At 33.8% G+C, this 19,168-nt stretch overlaps 1 non-coding gene across 1 annotated transcript; it reads right to left on the minus strand.

The window, feature by feature from the left end:
• Nucleotides 1–2,490: 2,490 nt before the first annotated feature.
• TRNAT-UGU (transfer RNA threonine (anticodon UGU)) lies at nt 2,491–2,562 on the minus strand. Its single transcript has one exon. It is a non-coding gene; the product is annotated as a tRNA-Thr (tRNA).
• Nucleotides 2,563–19,168: the final 16,606 nt, after the last annotated feature.

A 19,168-nucleotide genomic window follows, 5' to 3' on the forward strand; every position in this document is an offset into this window, starting at 1 on the left:
ATCAACTCCCAGACGACGAGCCGATGCGCTACATGTTGAGCCACGGTCGAGGGTTTCTATGACATTAACTCAAGGTCCAACAACCCTGGATAACTAAGGGGAATTATATCTTTCCTTTGCGCCTGTTCATGTTGCACACCTAGCACCTAGGAACCATTTAATGTCTTCAGTTATAACGCAGTGTCTGCGCGAGATTTGAACCTATTACATCCCTGATGACAAGCAGATGCGCTACTTGTTGAACCTTGGGGAACCAATTCTTTCTTTTTCTGTATTAGTTTAAGTGACATCTATCCAGCAACCAACTTTTTTTATTGAACTACCTGCCTGAAAGTTTTATGGTAATGAGTTACGCCTGTTTATGAGCCAAGGAAATCCTCCTACTCCAACTTTACATGTTGCACACCTGCCATAGCAGCAGTAGGAACCATTTAATGTCTTCAGTTATAACGCAGTGTCTGGCCGAGATTCGAACCTATTACCTCCCTGATGACAAGCAGATGCGCTTCTTGTTGAACCTTGGATAATTAAGGGGAACCAATTCTTTCCAATTTAAGTGACATCTATCCAGCAACCAACTACCTGCCAGAAAGTCCTATGGTAATGAGTTACGCCTGTTTACGAGCCAAGGAAATCATACTCTAACTTTACATGTTGCATACCTGGCATAGCTGCAGTAGGAACCATTTAACGTCTTCAGTTTTCGCGCAGTGTCTGGCCAAGATTCGAACCTATTACCTCCATGATGACAAGCAGATGCGCTACATGTTGAGCCATGGTACGCAGGTTAAATTTGTCTTAAAAATAATCGTCTTTAAAATGCTTATCATATGTACACTTGCAATAAATGTATTTCTCATAAAAACTTACCTCTTATGAAAAATGTTTTTTTACAAAAGTGCTTTTTATTACAATTATTCATGGGTATAATTTTTATGACTAACTTTTTATGTCACATAATCTTAATGACAATGTAATTATGAAGTTATTACAAAAAATACTAAACAATAGGTACTGGAAAAAGAAGAACTGAATTAAAATAATTTTTTGGGGGGTAGGGTGATTTTTATTGGGTGGGGAGGGCCAGGGCGAGTAAATCACATTTTTAATTTTGGGGTGATGTTTAATTTTTTTTCTAAGGCAATTTTTTTCTGGTAGTGTGATGGTACCCTCCCCCAAAATAGTTGTAAACCTTCCCAGTACCTATAAGAAACTACCCTGAATAGGAGCACCATATCGGTTTAGTAGTTAGCGAGATCCTGTAGTACAAACATATAGACAGACAAACAAACAGACATCATAATACTTAATGATCTAAAAATAAGACAAATTTTCATTTTGAAATATTGGAGCTCTGATAGCTTTTTGGTACGGTAACAGCTTTGAACCATCTATCATCCGGGTTCGAATCCCAGAAGAAAAAAAAATTTGGGGGGATGAACGGTGACTTTTATTATTTTTTTATGGGAAAATAGGGGGGAGTTTGGTTGAGCACCCACCAGTTTTAATTTTAGTTTTTTAAAAAATTAAAAAACTTGGAAAAGGCAATTTAAAAAGTTTACATTAGTTCAGTAGTTATCGAATTCTTAATCTACAGACAAAATAACTCTCCATACTTTATACATTTCCCCAAAAAAATTATAAACTTTCCCTGGATCAATAAGAAGCTTCACATTACCACTTTATATAATAGAATATGTGGATATATTAAAAAAAAGAAAATTTGTTAATAAAATTATGGACCTCATTTATTGGCCAGTTCATTTATATATCCCATAAGAGGGGAGAGATGGATTAAAGGGGGTGTATGGGGGTTATTGTTATTTTAGCCAGCTGAGATTATTTCTTTATCAGAGTACATGAAAATATGGACAACATCAAAGTAATAATATATCGATTCATGTATTGCTTATAAATTCAGAAATTGTATAACATAATGATAAAGATAAAGAAACATTTTGTTTATAATAATTGCAGTTTCGAAAATAAAATCAATTTTAGTAAGCATCTTTGTAAAATAAACAAAATCGGATGATATATGACAATCATTTAACTATTTCAATCTATCGAGTACACTAAGATTATGTAGATTTTTTTGCATATTATACAGGACAATTTATTGCATTATACAGACCTTTTTTAACCAACTTTAAAAAGTAAAATACATCGCTGTTTAAATTTTTTTGTTAGAAAACATATTAGGATAATTTGTGTTCAAAATAAACACACACACACACCCTCCCCCCTCCTCAAATCTTAATTTAATTATTTTCATTAATTTAAAAATACTATGAAAAATGAAATATGTATAAATCTTTTTTTTTGCATAACTTTTTTAGTGTCTCTCATCAACCACAAAGTATTAAATACATTTAAAATTGAAGAAATATCTAAGTAGGAGAAGCTTAATTATATAGAACAAGTATTGCGTACCTAAACGGAAAAATAATAGAGAAGCTACTATATAACTTGAGTATCACAAAAATTGATTGCCCCCTGTGAGGTTTGAACTCACGGTCCCTAGTTTACAAGACGAGTGCTCTACCATTGAGCTAAATAGGCCACTTGAACAAGAAAAAAAATTTAAGATAATGCAAATTCATAGTGAATATTAAGTAAATTCTGAAAAATTTGTATCTTTTAAAAACAATAAAATTAGGCAAACGTCAGTAGGGCAGTTACCCTATAAATAGTATTCAATAATATTCATAAGTATCAACGTTCAAAAACGTATTGCTCCTGGTGAAATTCGAACTTATAACCCCGGCATAACAGTGTAGAAGAACCGTGCGCTAACTGATTGCGCCACTGGAGCTCTTACATTACAGGTTCAAACTTTTTGTAGTTGTTCGAGATGGTAGTTTCTATGTTGTAATTTTAAAAAAAACTTAAGATAAAATTTTTATAAAAGAATATAAAAAAATTTAAAAGTATAACATTTAAAAAATTATTTTTGGGCGATGGAAATGTCTGACTCCCACCCCAAAATTAGGTCAAAACCATCCAATGTCAATATATATGTAACTAGCGGCTACGCCCCTAGAGGCCTTTAGGGGGCACTTGAGGAAGAGAGAGAGTCAAATTTAATAACCCAATTTCTTATTTTAAATTTTTAAAGAAAAGTAAAAAAAAAATTTTTTTTTGGGGGGGGGAATTTTTTTTTTAGGGGGGGGGCCTCCCCCCTCATTTTTAATTTTAGTTTAAAAAATTTAAAAATTTTTTTCTTTTTTTGAGGGGGGGGGATTTTTAATTTTTTTGGGGGGTTGGGGGTGTCCCACCCCCAAAAAAATAGTTATAAACCTTCCCAGGACCTATGAGAAGCTACCCTGTTAAGGAGAACCCGATCGGTTCAGCGGTTAGAGAGATCCTTCGGTACAGACACACAGATACACAGACACATAGACATCCTGTTACTTTAGTAAAAGGATTCCTGAGAAGGACAACATTGTCAGTTCAGTGGTTGCTGAGATCTTAAGCTTCAGACAGACAAAATTAAATGAAAATTAAGCCCCGCGGCTGAATTGACGGCTGAGGCTTGTACTAATTTAGCACCTGCGGCTGCGGCTGGGGCTTACAATATCTCAGCCGCGCGGCTGTGTCAAAGCTGCGGCTGAATTAAAAAAATTAAGCTGCGGCTGAGGCTGCGGCTTACAAATATCAAGCCGCGCGGCTGCGGCTGCGGCATAATCATAACTTTGCAGCTGCGGCTGAGGCTTCCTTGAAGCCGCGCGGCTGAGTGCGGCTGCGGCTTCAAATTATTAACAGCCGCGCGGCTGAGTGTGGCTGAGGCTTCCCCAACTATAAGCCGCGCGGCTGATTGCGGCTGAGGCTTAGAGGGGCGTTGGCTGAATGAGGCTTAGTGCGGCTGAGGCTTAATGTGGCTGAATTGGAGTTTTGTGGCTGAGGCTTACAGTGGCTGAGGCTTACAGTGGCTGAATGCGGCTGAGGCTTACAGTGGCTTATGTTTTCTTTAAGCCGCGCGGCTGCGACTAAGGCTGAGGCTTATTGGGTGGCTGAGGAAGCCGCGCGGCTGATTTTGAGGCTTCTCGTAAGCCGCGCGGCTGATGGTGGCTGAGGCTGAGGCTGCGGCTGCGGCTTCCGAACCCTGAAAAATTCGGTTGTCTAATCAATTTTGAATTAACTAGCTGAAGAGACCTTAAAATTAAAAGTTCACTATGATTTTAAACTGGAATGTACAATTACAAAAACTATTTTTATTTAGAGATAAGACAAGTAATAATTTGATGTATACCACCAATTACAATATACAAAATAACCCCTTCTGTAGATTAAAACGATTGGTTAAAAAGATGGGCACTCCTTAGTCTGTACAACCAAAACAAGATTCAATTCCCAAGATGTGTTTATACAACCTCCGAATGATAAAACATGTTCATAATGATTATCAAACTATGGACAACAGTATAATTTGCAGTCTAGTGTCACATCCATCTCTGAATTTTGTTTTACTTCTGTTATAAACACTCAAGGTTTGATCAATTTTAGTTAGCTACTATGAATGTACACATTAGAGTAAAACACTAAAGGGAGAAAGGGTTAAATAACTGTATCTCCTCATCGCAACCGCCTCGTGCAACCTTTCTATTGGGTCATTGAAAATCAACCAATTGAGTCGCTTATATTAACACAGCCAAGTAGCAGAAAATAATTTAGAAGCAGACGAAAGACGCATTTGAAAAAGGAAGGGAGGTAGTTGTCTGTATATACATCTATACAATAGATCTGTTTGTACACCATAAAGTTAAAGAAAAAAGTCCTTCAATTAAAAGACCAATCAAAGTTGATACGTTTTTAGCCATGTCGTTTAAAAAGTATTTTCGTAATTATCTATATGGTTTTTGAATTGCTAATCAAACAGGTCAAGGATATCCAATGGGAGGGGGGGGGGGGTAAAAGGGTGATTACCCCCCTCCCCTCCTATCAATGAATTTTTACCCCCCCCCCCAAAAAAAATTTAAAAGCTTGGACGTCCTTGCCTGTATGATGTAAAGATTACCCCCCCCCCCCCCACCCAAATAAAAAAGCTTGAACGCCCTTGATTTAACAGGTATAAGACAATGAACGATAAAATAATCAGGTAAAGTGATGATACAGAGTTTACTGCGGCCTAATTATTAAAGATTTAAAATTCTTGAAGTTTCAAAATCTCTTATTTTTATAAAATGTGTAAAAATAAAGTTATTATCTGGGAATCCAGTTTTATTTGCAACTTTTTGCCAGGGATCATAGGGGATAAGACAATGATAATTAATTGTTGTTTAACACCAATAATGATAAACAAACTTGACTCTTCTTTAATTAAAAAAAATGGTTCAAAAGTTTGACACTGCTACCTGGAAACAACCAATAAAATTTCTACAAAAGTTTTTGAGCCTAAGATTGAAATAAAGCATTTCTAAAATACCATCAGTATAATTTACAGTCAAATGTCTCCTCCCTCCTTGCAACTTTGGTCTAATTTTATTCGATCCAGACATCTATTTAAAAACTAGTTAAAATCTTGAAAATATGCTTTTTTAAGACCAGATGCATTGGTGAGGGGGTGTTTATTTATTTACGCTAAACTACCGTTTTTTATATTTTTTTATACAATTGATAAAACAAATATAGTATTATTAAATACAAAACATTAATATATCCAGATTTCAAACCAAAAATTAGCTATAATTGATGTACTAAATTCTGTAAATCCTATTATATATAGATAGGTTATGGTTTCAGGCTATTTTCCTACCCTCTTCCAACTTATTTTTCCAATACGGTTTCAATTATTTAGTTATGCTTTACATATTGCTAGTGATTGCGCTCTAAGCCTGAGGGAGCATAAGTAATATTAAATTAAAAATAGCTATAATAAGGAATTTAATCTTCACTAAAATACAAAAAAATGCTATTTTATATAAAGGATGGCAAATCACAAAATAAACTATTGTGATAAAATTTTAGAAGAATCAGACAACTATTTTATACCTCAAAACTTAATCATCATTTTGTCAGCATTAGATTTTTGTTGACACTAGAAAACACCTTTAATCGGTGGGTGAGAGTGCGCGCGCGCGCAGATTTTATAAATGCATATTGAATTCCATAAACCAAGGAATCGCGCGCTCGACCTACTAAGGCTTTGCAACCTATGGCAATTTTTTTTGCAATATAGTTTTTTTTATTATATTTTGGTAAAATTGAAATTTCTTAGATATCCTCTACAAACAAAAACCTCAAAGCTTTTTTTTTCTTTTGGGTGGGGGGGGGGGATTAAAAATTTGAATAATGTGGGTAATTCAACTTTTTTGCGAGTAACTTATTGATATTTATCTCTTAAAGGGTTTACAATTTTTCACGGGAAGGGGGGGGATGCCTTTTTCCTAAATTTTTTTATGGAAGGTAGGGGGGGGGGGGAGGCTGGTACTGGGGATTGAAACCTACATTTTGGTGTAAAAAATTTGTTAAAACACGAATCTAAGCAGAAAATATCTTTTCTTTGGAGGGCATTTTCCCTTATTCCCCCCTCCCACCAAACACACGTTTTTGTCCACAAACTAATGCTTTTTAGAAACCTTTTCTGATTGGCATTTTGTTTGGATGGCCAATGTTGCCGGCCCTTTGCTATTAATGCATTAAAAAAGAGTGCAAAATAAAAATTGTTGCATGCAAAAATTATTGGATATTAGGAAAAGTGCAAGTAATGGTAATTACAAAGATATAATCTGCGAATTCTTGGCAGCGCAGCTACTCTATGTGGTCCTTGTGGATGGTCTGTTTGTCCTTATATCATGATTTAAAGAGATAAGACAATGACCGATACATCGATGTACAACCCCCCCAAAAAAACCTTCTATAGATACTATTCCTGGTTGAAACGTTTGGACACTCAACTTAATAAACCAACCAACTGAAATTTAATACAAGTAAACAAAGTTGTTAAGCCAAAGGAAACATTATTATAAAACTTTAGGTACTAGTGTAATAAACAGTCCAATGTCAACTCCATTCCTATTATGTCTTTATATTATAAGTGGGCTATAAGAAAGGTTTATAGACTGACTTACGAACAGCTGTGCTACATTTTGATGTTGTGTTCTTGTTTTTTTTGGAGAAAAGGGAATAAAGTGTAGGACTAGGTTTAATTTTGACAATTAAAAAGCGGTTGGACGCATGGACGTCCAAGCTCTTTTAAAGGGAATAAATGAGGTGTATCAAATGTTTGAAGAGGAATTGAATGTATTATATTAAATTTTGAGAGGGGTAAAATGAGGGGTCTAAAAGGTTTGAGTGAGGTATTCTAATGTATTTTTAAAAAATTGAAAAGGGTAAATTAAGGAGTTTCAAGGTTTGAGGGGGGGGGGGGGTAAACACCCGTTTACCTGAACCCCTACCCCCTGAATGTATGTGGTTGTTGTAGTTATAGCTCGTATTGGGACAACTTTTATCTTTTTGACAGTTTTCACCTTTCTTCATAAAATATGCATTTTATGATACTTTCTTTTGACTTTAGCCGTCAAAATATATATCTTATTATAGTTCTTACGTCTCAAGGTCACGTGGCTTGACACAAATATATACACATTGTGAATTTAATTAATTAGTAAAAAAAACGACAGTAAGTATGAATATTTCTGGCATTTTACTTATGCAAAATGGTCGAACAGACGTTTGGATAAACAAAGACAGACTGACAGACCCAAGATATTTTAAGTCAATACTAGTGGTTACGCCTCTATAATATACACTTTTTAATTCAGGCCATAGAAATTAGTAGCTACACTGTAAAGGAGAACCATGTCCATATCGGTTCAGCGGTTAGCGAGATCAATCAAAATAGATAGACAGACACAGTTCCTGTTACTTTTATATAAGAAAGATCATTAGGGTTGTTTTTTTCCATTTCTAAGTTTAATTTATATGAAAACAATAAGTTGAAATTTTATTTGTATGCCTATTCTGTATTTAGGTTTATCTATAAAAAAGTTGATTTTGAATAAATAAGGTTTCTATATATTTATGTATCATTTTTATTAAAAACAAATTATTCAATTAATTTCAAATTAAAACAAAGATTTTAATCAGGGCTGAACAGCCGCGCGTCTTTCGTAACTAGCCTAAAACTTCCATCTGATTTTTAATATTGTAAAAGATTGAATTCCCTGAGGCTTCTAGACGGCTGACGCGTGGCTGCCGAGCCCTTAATTTAATAGAGGTGTCGACCTAGGGGACTTCAATTCCTCTTAACTAGGATATTACTTTCCCAATATAAGTTTTAAACATTTTTAATTATGGGTTACGGGCCTATATAATGCTTGCTATGCTGAACAATGTATAATATTATATAGCCCAGTATATTATGAACGTAAAGTCAATAACAAAAACCGCATAAATTTACAATATCTTATGTTTTTGACGTTTAACAGAAATGTAATGGTTGTGCCCGGGTGGTTACCATTGGTCGGCAGGGTGTAAAAAATGCGTTAGAAGCCATTTTAGGTCATAAAGAGTTTTATGTCCAAGAATATAACTTGAAGAGTTGGCCAGATATAGAGAATTATAAAGATAAGAGAGCGAGAGAGAGTGAGAGATTGGAGGAAAAAAAGAGAGTTATAGAGAAGGAGAAAGAGAGAGAGAGAGAGAGAGAGAGAGAGAGAGAGAGAGAGAGAGAGAGAGAGAGAGAGAGAAGAGAGATTGATAGAGAAAGAGAGCGAGAGATAGAGAGTAAGGGAGAGAGAGAGAGAGTGAGGAAGAAAAAGAGAGAGGGAAGGAGAAAGAGATAGAGAGAGGCGGGGTGGCAAGAGAAAGAGGGAGAGAGAGGGGGGCAAGGAAAGAAAGAGTAAGAGAGAGAGAGAGGGGCAAAGAAATAGAGAGGAAGTGAAAGAGAGAGGGGAGAGATAGAGAGGGGCAAAGAAATAGAGAGGAAGTGTAAGAGAGAGAGAGAGAGAGAGAGAGAGAGAGAGAGAGAAGGTGAGAGGGAGAAAGAGCAAATTTTCCTTTTCTGTGTAAAATTTTCTTTTGTTAAAAATTGCAAGTTTTATAATTTTCGCACAGGTTTTAAATTTATGCAAACATGTAAAAATTATCGCGGCTTTTTAGAGGCCTGTAAAACTAAAAAAAAAGTTATGGAATTAACCTAATTTTCGAAAAATTAAACGCAATTTTCTGTTGGTAGTATATTTGATTATGATATATGTTCTAAATAGGAGCGAAGTTCTATATATTTTACCAGCGGCTATGACCCTAGAGGTAAGGTATGGGGAAGGGGTGTGGATTAATTCAACCCTTTTGATTTAAGTTTTAAAAAGCAAAAAAGGTTAAATTATAAAATAAACTAGCAAAAAGCTATACCGGTACATTCGTGAAGCTTTCCTAGAATGAAGAAATCATTCAATTCATACATTATTGAAATCTTAACCTACGGAAAAAAAACCTTACATCTTTTTATAGTTAATAATATACACATACAGGGTGGGGCAAATAAGACCGGACAAACTTTAAACGGCTATAGCGCCAAAACTACTTGACCAATCAGGACGTTTGACCACACTATAAAAAGCTTAGGTAATGACCTTTTAGCACAAAAAAATCTTTGGACGAAGATGGACGTGTACAACGAGCTGGCCGCGCATATGTTCAACAAGGCAGATTCGAAATGCGCCGGTGGTTTAATCTTGATTCTCGACTAGGGCCCACTAAATCTGACCTCAGCCCATCTGTAGGTGAGGTAGAGTTATGCAACTTGCTGGGGATACTGTTAGATACATAAGTAAGACACTAGAAAAGACTAGAGCTCTCTATCTGAAATGGCTTGGCCGTATTACTCCAGCAAAGTGGAACGGGACAGATTTTTAGATGTAAAAAACTTCAAAAACTATGAAAATGCGTAAAAAAAATCTCGGTTCTTGACTTCAGGGACCCATATTGAACTTTAAAATTAATTTTAAACTATGGGTTGCGCTGATAACCCTAGCTAAAACTTCATGCCAATTCCAAAAAGGTAAAGAACGTCGTTCTAGCTCATCTGTGGTCCAAATAAGAGTCTCCGTGTATAAGGATAGCTTGAAAGTAGGGCGAATTTGGATCCTGCGGTTACTCACGTTCCTAAGGAAATGTGGCCTCCCAGCAGCCCGATCTTAATTCAATGGAATTTTGGGCCTGGGGCTACTTTGAAGCATGCACCAATAGACGTGCCCATACCAAAAAGACCTCCCTTATTGCCACTATCAAGGAGAACTACGCCAGCTTGGACAGGTACATTTTGACCTGGACCTGCCGGCGGTTGAGGAGGCGGGTAGAGGCGGTGATTAAGGCTGGCGGCGATTTTATTGAATAATCTAATAGTCCTATACCTATTTTGCTTGCCAGTTTTTAAAATTCAATAAAATCTTTAAAATTGACGATTTTATGTTCATTTGTTTAGAAGTTAGAATTTGTCCGGTCTTATTTGCCCCACCCTGTACATAATATACATTTAATTTAGACTAGCGGATGCGCACATACAGTAAAAATGGTTATATTTCTTTTAAAAAAAAAACAGTCTAAAGCCTTAAATCGAAAGAGAAACATATAACCCAGTTGTCTGTGCTATCTTAACAAAAAGACAACCTTGCTGTACCTAAATACCAAAGCCAACGTTTTCTTATTCGTTGGCTTCACAACTTTGGAAACTTCACTTTATTGAATTTTGATAAGTTGATTCATCAGGTTAAGTTTTCAAAGATTCAATCACTAATTTTAATCTAAAAACATAAGGGATAATTTTGTGTATTATCATTGGAGATGGATATCAATTCATCGACTATTGTCTTATTCCTTTAGATGCCTATCTTGTGTTTTACCTATAATTTAGAAAAGTGTTTTAACAAATTAAAAATTGGCCAAAAAAGCAAAAAATTAGTGCCTATTAATGTAATTGAAACAGGGATCTAAAGGGGTAAGCCAATGACCAATAAGTTTATGTCCATCCCCATTGATGCTTTACAAAACTAAACCTTCTGTACATTACAATTAGTGGTTGAAACGATTGAACACTCAACTCCCTCTCTTAATTGTATACTCTTAACTATATATTGCATATAACAAATATATAAGCATTCAAAGTTTTATTTTAATAGGCAATTCGATCACCCTTAAATTTGCAAGAAAATAAAAACACCGCAAACAGTATTTGCATATTCAACCCTTTTCTAGCTTCGATTCAGACAAAATATACTCGTTATCAGTATTGAAAACAATACATTGGCTGCTTAAAGGAACCCTGCAAGAAATACACCGCGTTAACCGCTGAAAGCCTGCCACGAGTAGACCCAAAACCCAAATCAAACTGAATTTTTTGAATGAGTTTTACTATAAAGAAGAGTGTTTTATTGTAAAAATGTTATCAGTTACTGGCATCCTAAGTTTCTGCCAAAATAAGCTTCTAAAAAAGATTATTCTTTTTCTCTACACAACCAAAATTGATAATGCAGGAGGGGGTTCGATTAGAGACCTCTTATGGCGTAGCCGCTAGTAACTATAAAGTTATACTAAACCCTAGATGCTCTACTATTTTCTATAAAGATATTGGCGTGTGCAAATTAGATGCAAATTAAGTTTTATTGCACTAAAATCGATAAATGGATTTCAATTCTACCTCAGTTTCCTGCTCTTTTTAAATGGACCGTTTTTAAGCGCGAAAAAATGCAAATCTTATTGATATGTACGAGGATATTTACTGTCTTTTTTACATGGAGGAAACAGGGGACATTGGGCTGTTTATTACACCAGTCTCGAAGTTTTAAAATAACGTTTTGTTTTTCGCTGGATTAACAACTTTGGGGATTTTTATTTAATTTAATTGGTTTATGTCCACAATAAAAAATAAAAATGTATTAAATTATTAAGGTGTAAGACAACGGCCGATAAATTGATGTAAACCCTCCATGATGATACACAAAATTATACTTTCTGTAGATTACAATTAGTCCCCAAAGTTAATAAGACAAGGAATAATCAAACGTAATTATAAAACGTTGGGACTTGTGTAATGAAGCGCACAATATCCCCTCCCTCCCTGACATTCAGATAACATTATCAAATTAAGACCTGGAAAGGGGGGGGGGGGATGATCCAAAGGTCATCTTAAAGAATGTAGGATTTTGCTATTTCAAACAAAGTGTTTTTAACAGATTAGAAACATAGAATATTTACTAAAAAGGAGAAAAATTAGGGGTCTATTATTAATAACTAAAAGGTAAATAGATTCATCATCTTTTTTATTCTTTTTGTCATGCTGCTTTGTTTGATAAAATATTGGCATACTCTGCTTTACTTGATGAAATATTGGCATACTCTGCTTTACTTGATGAAATATTGGCATTCTCTGCTTTACTTGATGAAATATTGGCATACTCTGCTTTACTTGATGAAATATTGGCATACTCTGCTTTACTTGATCACAGAATATTTTAAAGCTCTTAGTTAATAAAGAAATTTTAAGAATATGACATTTTTTAGTTTAAGTACTTCTTTTAATTAAAGCATACATTGATTTATATACTTTAAATGGATAGATAGAAGTTTTTATATGCGTTAAATAAAAGTAGAGCTATTTCAATTCATAACGAAGCTACTTAAAACTTGTTTGTGTCTGTATGTCCTTCCATTCCTTTTCGTTTCTTAATCCTCCATTACTAACCCTTTACTGAAACATATAATAGTTATAACAAGGATGACAACATCCATAAAAGCGAAGCACAGATATGGTAGGACAAACGAACATTAACACTGGTATAGTGTCAGAACTGAATAATCACTTATAAATGTATAAGAGTCGAAGCAAAATTGTAAGTAAATTTGTTGAAAAACTGCTTGATACAGATCAATGTTTATGGACATAATTACATGTTAGGACTTGATTATAGAGTTGCTTTGCTTATAATATTGTATTTTGTTGTCCCAGGAATCAGTATACCAAAAATCAGATCAATCGTATTATTAGATCACATAGAATTTGTTGTTAAAAATGTAAAAAAATCAACACGTTTAAAATGGACGTACGGACTTTCTGGTAACGATTATAGAGTTGCTACGCTTTCTAAATCGTACCTAACTACTACAGGAATAACTATGCAAAGTTTAAAATCAATAGGACAATTCTAACATGTCTAAATTAACGAAAAAAGCTATCCGTTATTGACGTACGGACGAACCGACCCTAATTATAGAAAAGCTTCGCTTTTAAAAACAATATGACCTATATTTATTCTTGTGTATATATGACCCAACTTTGATGGAGGGGACATTTGTCGCTTAATTACACTAGTTCCCAATGTTTTATGATAACGTTTTCTTATTCGTTGGCTTAACAATTGACTTTTATTGCATTTTGATTGGTTGGTTCATTAAGTTGAGTGTCCTAACAATTCAACCGCTAATTGTTATCTACAGAGATAGTAATCATCCTTTGGGATTTACATCAATTTATCGGCTATTGTCTTATCCCTTTAGATCCCTGATATTAACAAACAGTTTGGCTGCTATTGAACATAATATTACTTGTTATTTTCAAATCTCTGAGAGTTGATCTTAACCTCCGTAAAATCTACGATAATTATTATCTCTACCGAACCATAAAAAAACTTAATATCATCGGTCAGTAACATCAACCCGGCCTCGTAAAGTTTACTAGTCCGTCAATACGTGTAAACAAACCTCATAATTGATCATTTACTCTCCTATTAGAGGTGAGAGCTCTATCATAGAGAGAAACAAAAAGGTATAAAAGTCTAATTGATTAGTTTATGTTTCGCATATAAGTGTTTAAAGTCTCAGACTAAGGGTCAATTTCTGTTTTAATTGTGTAAAAATAAAATTATTATTGAAATATAAAACAGGTATACTCAACCTTTTTTTGTATAATAAGAAAACCCTGTCAGCCTATGAAAAGGCATAAAGTATAAGTGTGTGTTTGTACCGAAAAATATCGTTAACAGCTGGATTGATTTGGTATGTAGATTCCCAAATTTTAAAGAAAGGTTTTCATTTATTTTAAAGAATTAAAAGTAACTCCCTCTTCAAAAATGAGCCATGTGACATCATAAAAATTAGGGAGATGAGAGGAGAAATGGAAAGAAAACCCCTAAAATAGAGATGGATAATCCCTCATTTTTATGACGTCACATGGCTGATTTTTGAAACACTTTGTAAACTTACGTAGGTTTTATGCTATCTTAATTTTTTATCTAGATATAAAGGATAGTATAGGTTACTAGAGTTGGCTCGATATAATTATCTCCCTATTGGCTAGTTTTCTATATGCATATCTATTTCTCAATAAATCTATTTTCCTCACCCGGCATTACTATCTAAAAGAAAGTAAATATTTAATAATCTAAATGATTTTAAAAAGATTTTTTAAATTATATTTTTTTCTTTACATTACCATCACCAAAGGGTTAATGATGATGATTACAATTTTAGTTTAATATTTGAACACACAAAGTGTCGCCACAATCGAATTCTTTTAAAATAGAGTTTTCTTAAATTTATTATATTATAAATCTAAATTTTCTTTTTTATGATTAGAAATTAAATACATTGATATAAGGTAAATAGCAACATGGAATTAAAAAAAGGAATTTATTTTTAATAAAGTAAAATAATGGGTCTTATCGTTCTGGGCAATGAGAGTTTATTATGGATTATTGGAGCACTATGAGTTTTAAACAAATATTCCTTGGAAAACTTGAGCTCGTTTATAGACATTTATTTCCTATATAGATCTGACATGGATCTTGAAGCAATATAGCAGGCCGTTTTGTACATGTTAAAAATTGGAAGATTTCATTAAATAAAAGTTATCGCAAATATACTTAGTAAATAATTCTATCACCTTTCCCTTCTTCAAAAACAGAGCTTCTAGATAGTATTATAAATAAAGTTTAAACAAGTTTAGATACGTTTATAATATAGAATAATAGTCTAAAAATATTGGTTAAATGATTGATGTTTTACCATCCTCTTATATATAAAGTAGTAAGGTTTTTGTGTGAAGCGAACGATCTTGGAAAATACTGGTCCGAATATGTTGTACATTTCAGGGAAGCTTTATAAATGTATATTGATGGTTTTAGGCTATTTCCCACTTTCACCTGGAGCTTAGGATCAAAGCAACTTGTCTATCTATATTTGCTCATAATAAAATAAAATGTTTACCTTAAATTTAACATAGAAAGTTTCCTATGAAGAGAAACTACTTTACCCAAATTTACAACAGTAAAAAAATCTTTCAAAACTTTGGTGCTTTCCCAACTTGTACCGTGTCAACTTGTCATGCTAAGCAAGAAAGCTAATATTAAGAGTAATTTTGTTTATCATCATTGGAGATGTATAACAATTTAGCATTCATTGTCTTTTCACTTGCGTACATAATATGAATATGTAGATCCTATCTGGGAGGGTGGGGACAGTGAGCTGTTTATTACACTAGTCAATTAAGTTTTATTATAACTCTTTCTTACAACTTTGGGAACTTTTGTTTGTTAAGTGTACAGAAGGTATAATTATGTGTATTACCATTGGGGATGTACATCAAATTATCGTCCATTGTCTTATCACTTTTGATCCCTGAGTAATAACAATTATTTCAGTTGTTGGTGTTGATTCTTCGAGCATGACACAGTCCCCCACATGGCATCCCTCCCATCCACTTCTCATCAAGCTATGCCTGGCTGTTTATGCTCTACTCATCATTTTACAGGTATAGTTTTGTTTTAGTTGCTGCAATAGTTCTCATTTATTGGTCAGTACGTTCTTTTAGTAGGAGGGGAGTGTATGGGTAAAAATGGGTAGATATAGGGTACAATTATTTTAGCAAGCTGGAAGATCCATTTTATTTGAGTACGTGAAAATCTGATTTTTTGTATAGATCCTATAAAAAGACTGTTCATATTGTTTAGACATTTCATGTAGACTTCTTAGATAGTTTAAGATAAGTTTAAATTATCTTATTATCGAAATGCGGTCTGGAACTAGGAATAATTGTTCAAATCGTAATTTCTTCATAATTGCTTATTTCTCGCAGTTATATCAGAATACTACAGCCAAAAAGTCAATCATGGATTTCCATATTTTACACACTGCACTCGTAAAAGTGAGAGAAAAATGTGTGTTTTTTTGCCATCCTCTTGTAGCTTTTGGGGTTTAGCAAAGATATTGAAATCTATTGAAAATGAAATATAATTTGTTTCATCTGTATTTGCTAATTTTAGACTTTACTGCCACATTGGGCTGCCTTTGGAGCAGACACAATTTTCTTGCTGGTGTCTCTAGGCTCATCTGGTATCTATATCAACTATCTCTCAACCAGAAGTATCATGGAGACCACTGTTCTAGGTAATCATTTTTAAAAGCTTTTTGGTATACTGATTCCTGGGACAATAAAGTACAACATAATAAGCAAAGCAACTCTATAATCAAGTTATAAAAAGTATGTCCATAAACATTTTTCTGCATAAAGCAGTCTTTCAATAAATTTACTTACAATTTTGCTTCGACTCTTATACATTTATATTATGATTATTCAGTTCTGCCACTATACAAGTTTTAATGTCCGTTTGTCCTACCGTTTCTGTGCTTCGCTTTTATGGATGTTGTCATCCTTGTTTATATCTGATTGTTTTATGGTTTCTCAACATATTTTCTAATTGTTCAAATATGTATGATATTCTTTAAAAGGTTAACTTACACACAAAATATGAATTTTACATTTTTATATTCTGACGTTTCAAATTGTTTTGAGCATGTTTGCTCTCTTTAGATGTCAATGTAAAACTAAAGTTTATAATTAAATATAATTTAAGGGATTTCTACAAATATTTTGGAAGATTTTTTGTACATAACATTTTTCTAAATATCTTAAGATAGCAGCATCAAAATTTTTGTCTAGGTTGGGTAACAGATGTTTGTTTATGGAATATTTTTACACGATCATGAAGGATGCTGTGAGTATTGGTTTAAAAAATATGACGTAACAAAAAAAATTAGCCAATGAGAGTCCACTACGCATGCCGCCATTGGTCAATAAGGGCCTCTCATTGGCTAATTTTTTTTGTTACGTCATATTTTTTAAACCAATACTCACAGCATCATCATGAAGGCCTGTTTTTGTTTCATTATACTTTTATAATGATTTATTTAGACCGGTTCCTGTTGTTGAACTTCTGCGCAAAGATCCTGTACACTGTAATCAACTACATCTTTACCATCTCAGATTTTGTGAGCCCCATGTGTCTGGAGCTGTACTCCCTCTCCTGGTTGATTGTGTATAACTTTCTTACAAGGAATTTTTAAATTTGTTTTTCTTACAGTTTTGAGTTGGTATAAACATAATACTTAAGCTAGACTTTACTGGGATTTTTGTACTTGAAAAGGGATAATCTTTTCTTTAAAATCTAATGATGTAAACAGGAAGCCTTTGTTAGTACTTTTTAAAGAGATTTCAAAAACAAATTTAAATAATTAATGCACTAGGTTTGGTATATTGATTGAATTCTCAACATTTTTCTGCATGTCTCTGGCCAAGGTTATCCTGAACATGAACTCAGCCTTATTCATCAACCTGAATAAGCCCATCATTGTGAATGTAGCCATGGCATTTACTCTCATTGTCTATGCTGTAGACTTCAGTGCCAGGTTCTTTCTACTTGTAGTCAATGACTGTGCTGACATACCAAATATGAAAGGTTACCAGGAAGAGTTCAAGTACAAACACTGCGGAATCTTCCAAGTAATAAATGAAACAGACTCCTTGATGGATAACTCAGTATTTTTCAATTCTTCTATGATTGATAATCTAGATGAAATGTTGTTTATTAATGAAACAGTCAACGATGAATATCCTGTCAATAATATTATAAAGAAAAAAGATGGGGGATCATGTAAATTTGACATTCCAACCATAAGGATAATGCTTTTCAGTACCATTGTTTTAGAAACGATCAAAATTATCTTTGGATTTCATAAGATCCTAATGAAAGGAATGAATCAAAGAGCAATTGAGCCGGTAACACATCAAATTCAACAGGAAAATGATACGGGAGAATCTTTGTGTTCATTTACAACTGTTGGGTGCTCTGGAAGAAGAAATAGTTCATTAGGATCACCATATAAGAAAGCTCCTGCAAAGAGACAGACCAATTTATTCAATTCAGATGATCCCAATATTATGGAATTGAAAGATCAGGGGACTGGTAAATTACAAAGAATAAGTAATGACATTAGCGGTAATGGTATCCTAAATTCAGAACTCAAATTGAAAGTCAATGAGCTGAGCATGGAAAATGAGCCAAGACAAAGCAAAAAGCTGAAACATGTAACAAGCACAAAGGATGAAGATTTAATAGGATCACCATATTATCAAATATCATTTCATCCTGATACGGATAAATTATATTTACATGAGAGCCACAATGGAATAACAATGACACTTCAAGATAACACTATATCATCATTTGATGATGAAGTTTATTCTGACATTGATTCAAACCAAGAGAATTATTCTGATTCAGATTCTTACAAGAATAATCTTGGTGAGGAAAGTGAAACGCATAGCTCTCAAGAACATGAACTAAGATCCTATTCAAGTCCTAACATTGATTCTGAGGAAAGAACAAGTGCTGAACTTTCAAACTCAATGTTAAACAGAAATGACAGCTTTCCTCCTTGTAGCTTAAATGCCCCTGACAAAGATTTGTACACTGTGTCAAATACTTTTAAAAATCAATGTTTTCTAGATAATGGGGATGAAGAGTCATATCTGTATGAAATCGGTGTTTTAGCTGGGACCCCACAAACAAAAATATACCTTTCTAAAAGTATTGAAAACTACAGCAGACATTTGACAGAAATAAGGAAAAAATCTCAAGAAGGTAAAATTCAAATGAATTTAAACAATTCATCAAATCAAAATGGTGATAAACCACTTAGATCAAGGCATTCTAACAAAGTTATAAATTGTAACAAAGAAAAAGAAACTCATGGTTTAACAAAATCAAATAATACAACCAAAATTAATTCTTCCATTTTCAATGGAATCCCAATCAAGAAAGGAGTGACAACTGACATAGATATTGAACAAATGATACCCATTGAAAGTGTTGAATTCCATAAACCATCGGACACC

The sequence above is a fragment of the Acartia tonsa genome, chromosome 10, assembly GCF_053477335.1.
Source record: "Acartia tonsa isolate MP-2025a chromosome 10, ASM5347733v1, whole genome shotgun sequence".
Lineage (NCBI taxonomy): Eukaryota > Metazoa > Arthropoda > Copepoda > Calanoida > Acartiidae > Acartia > Acartia tonsa.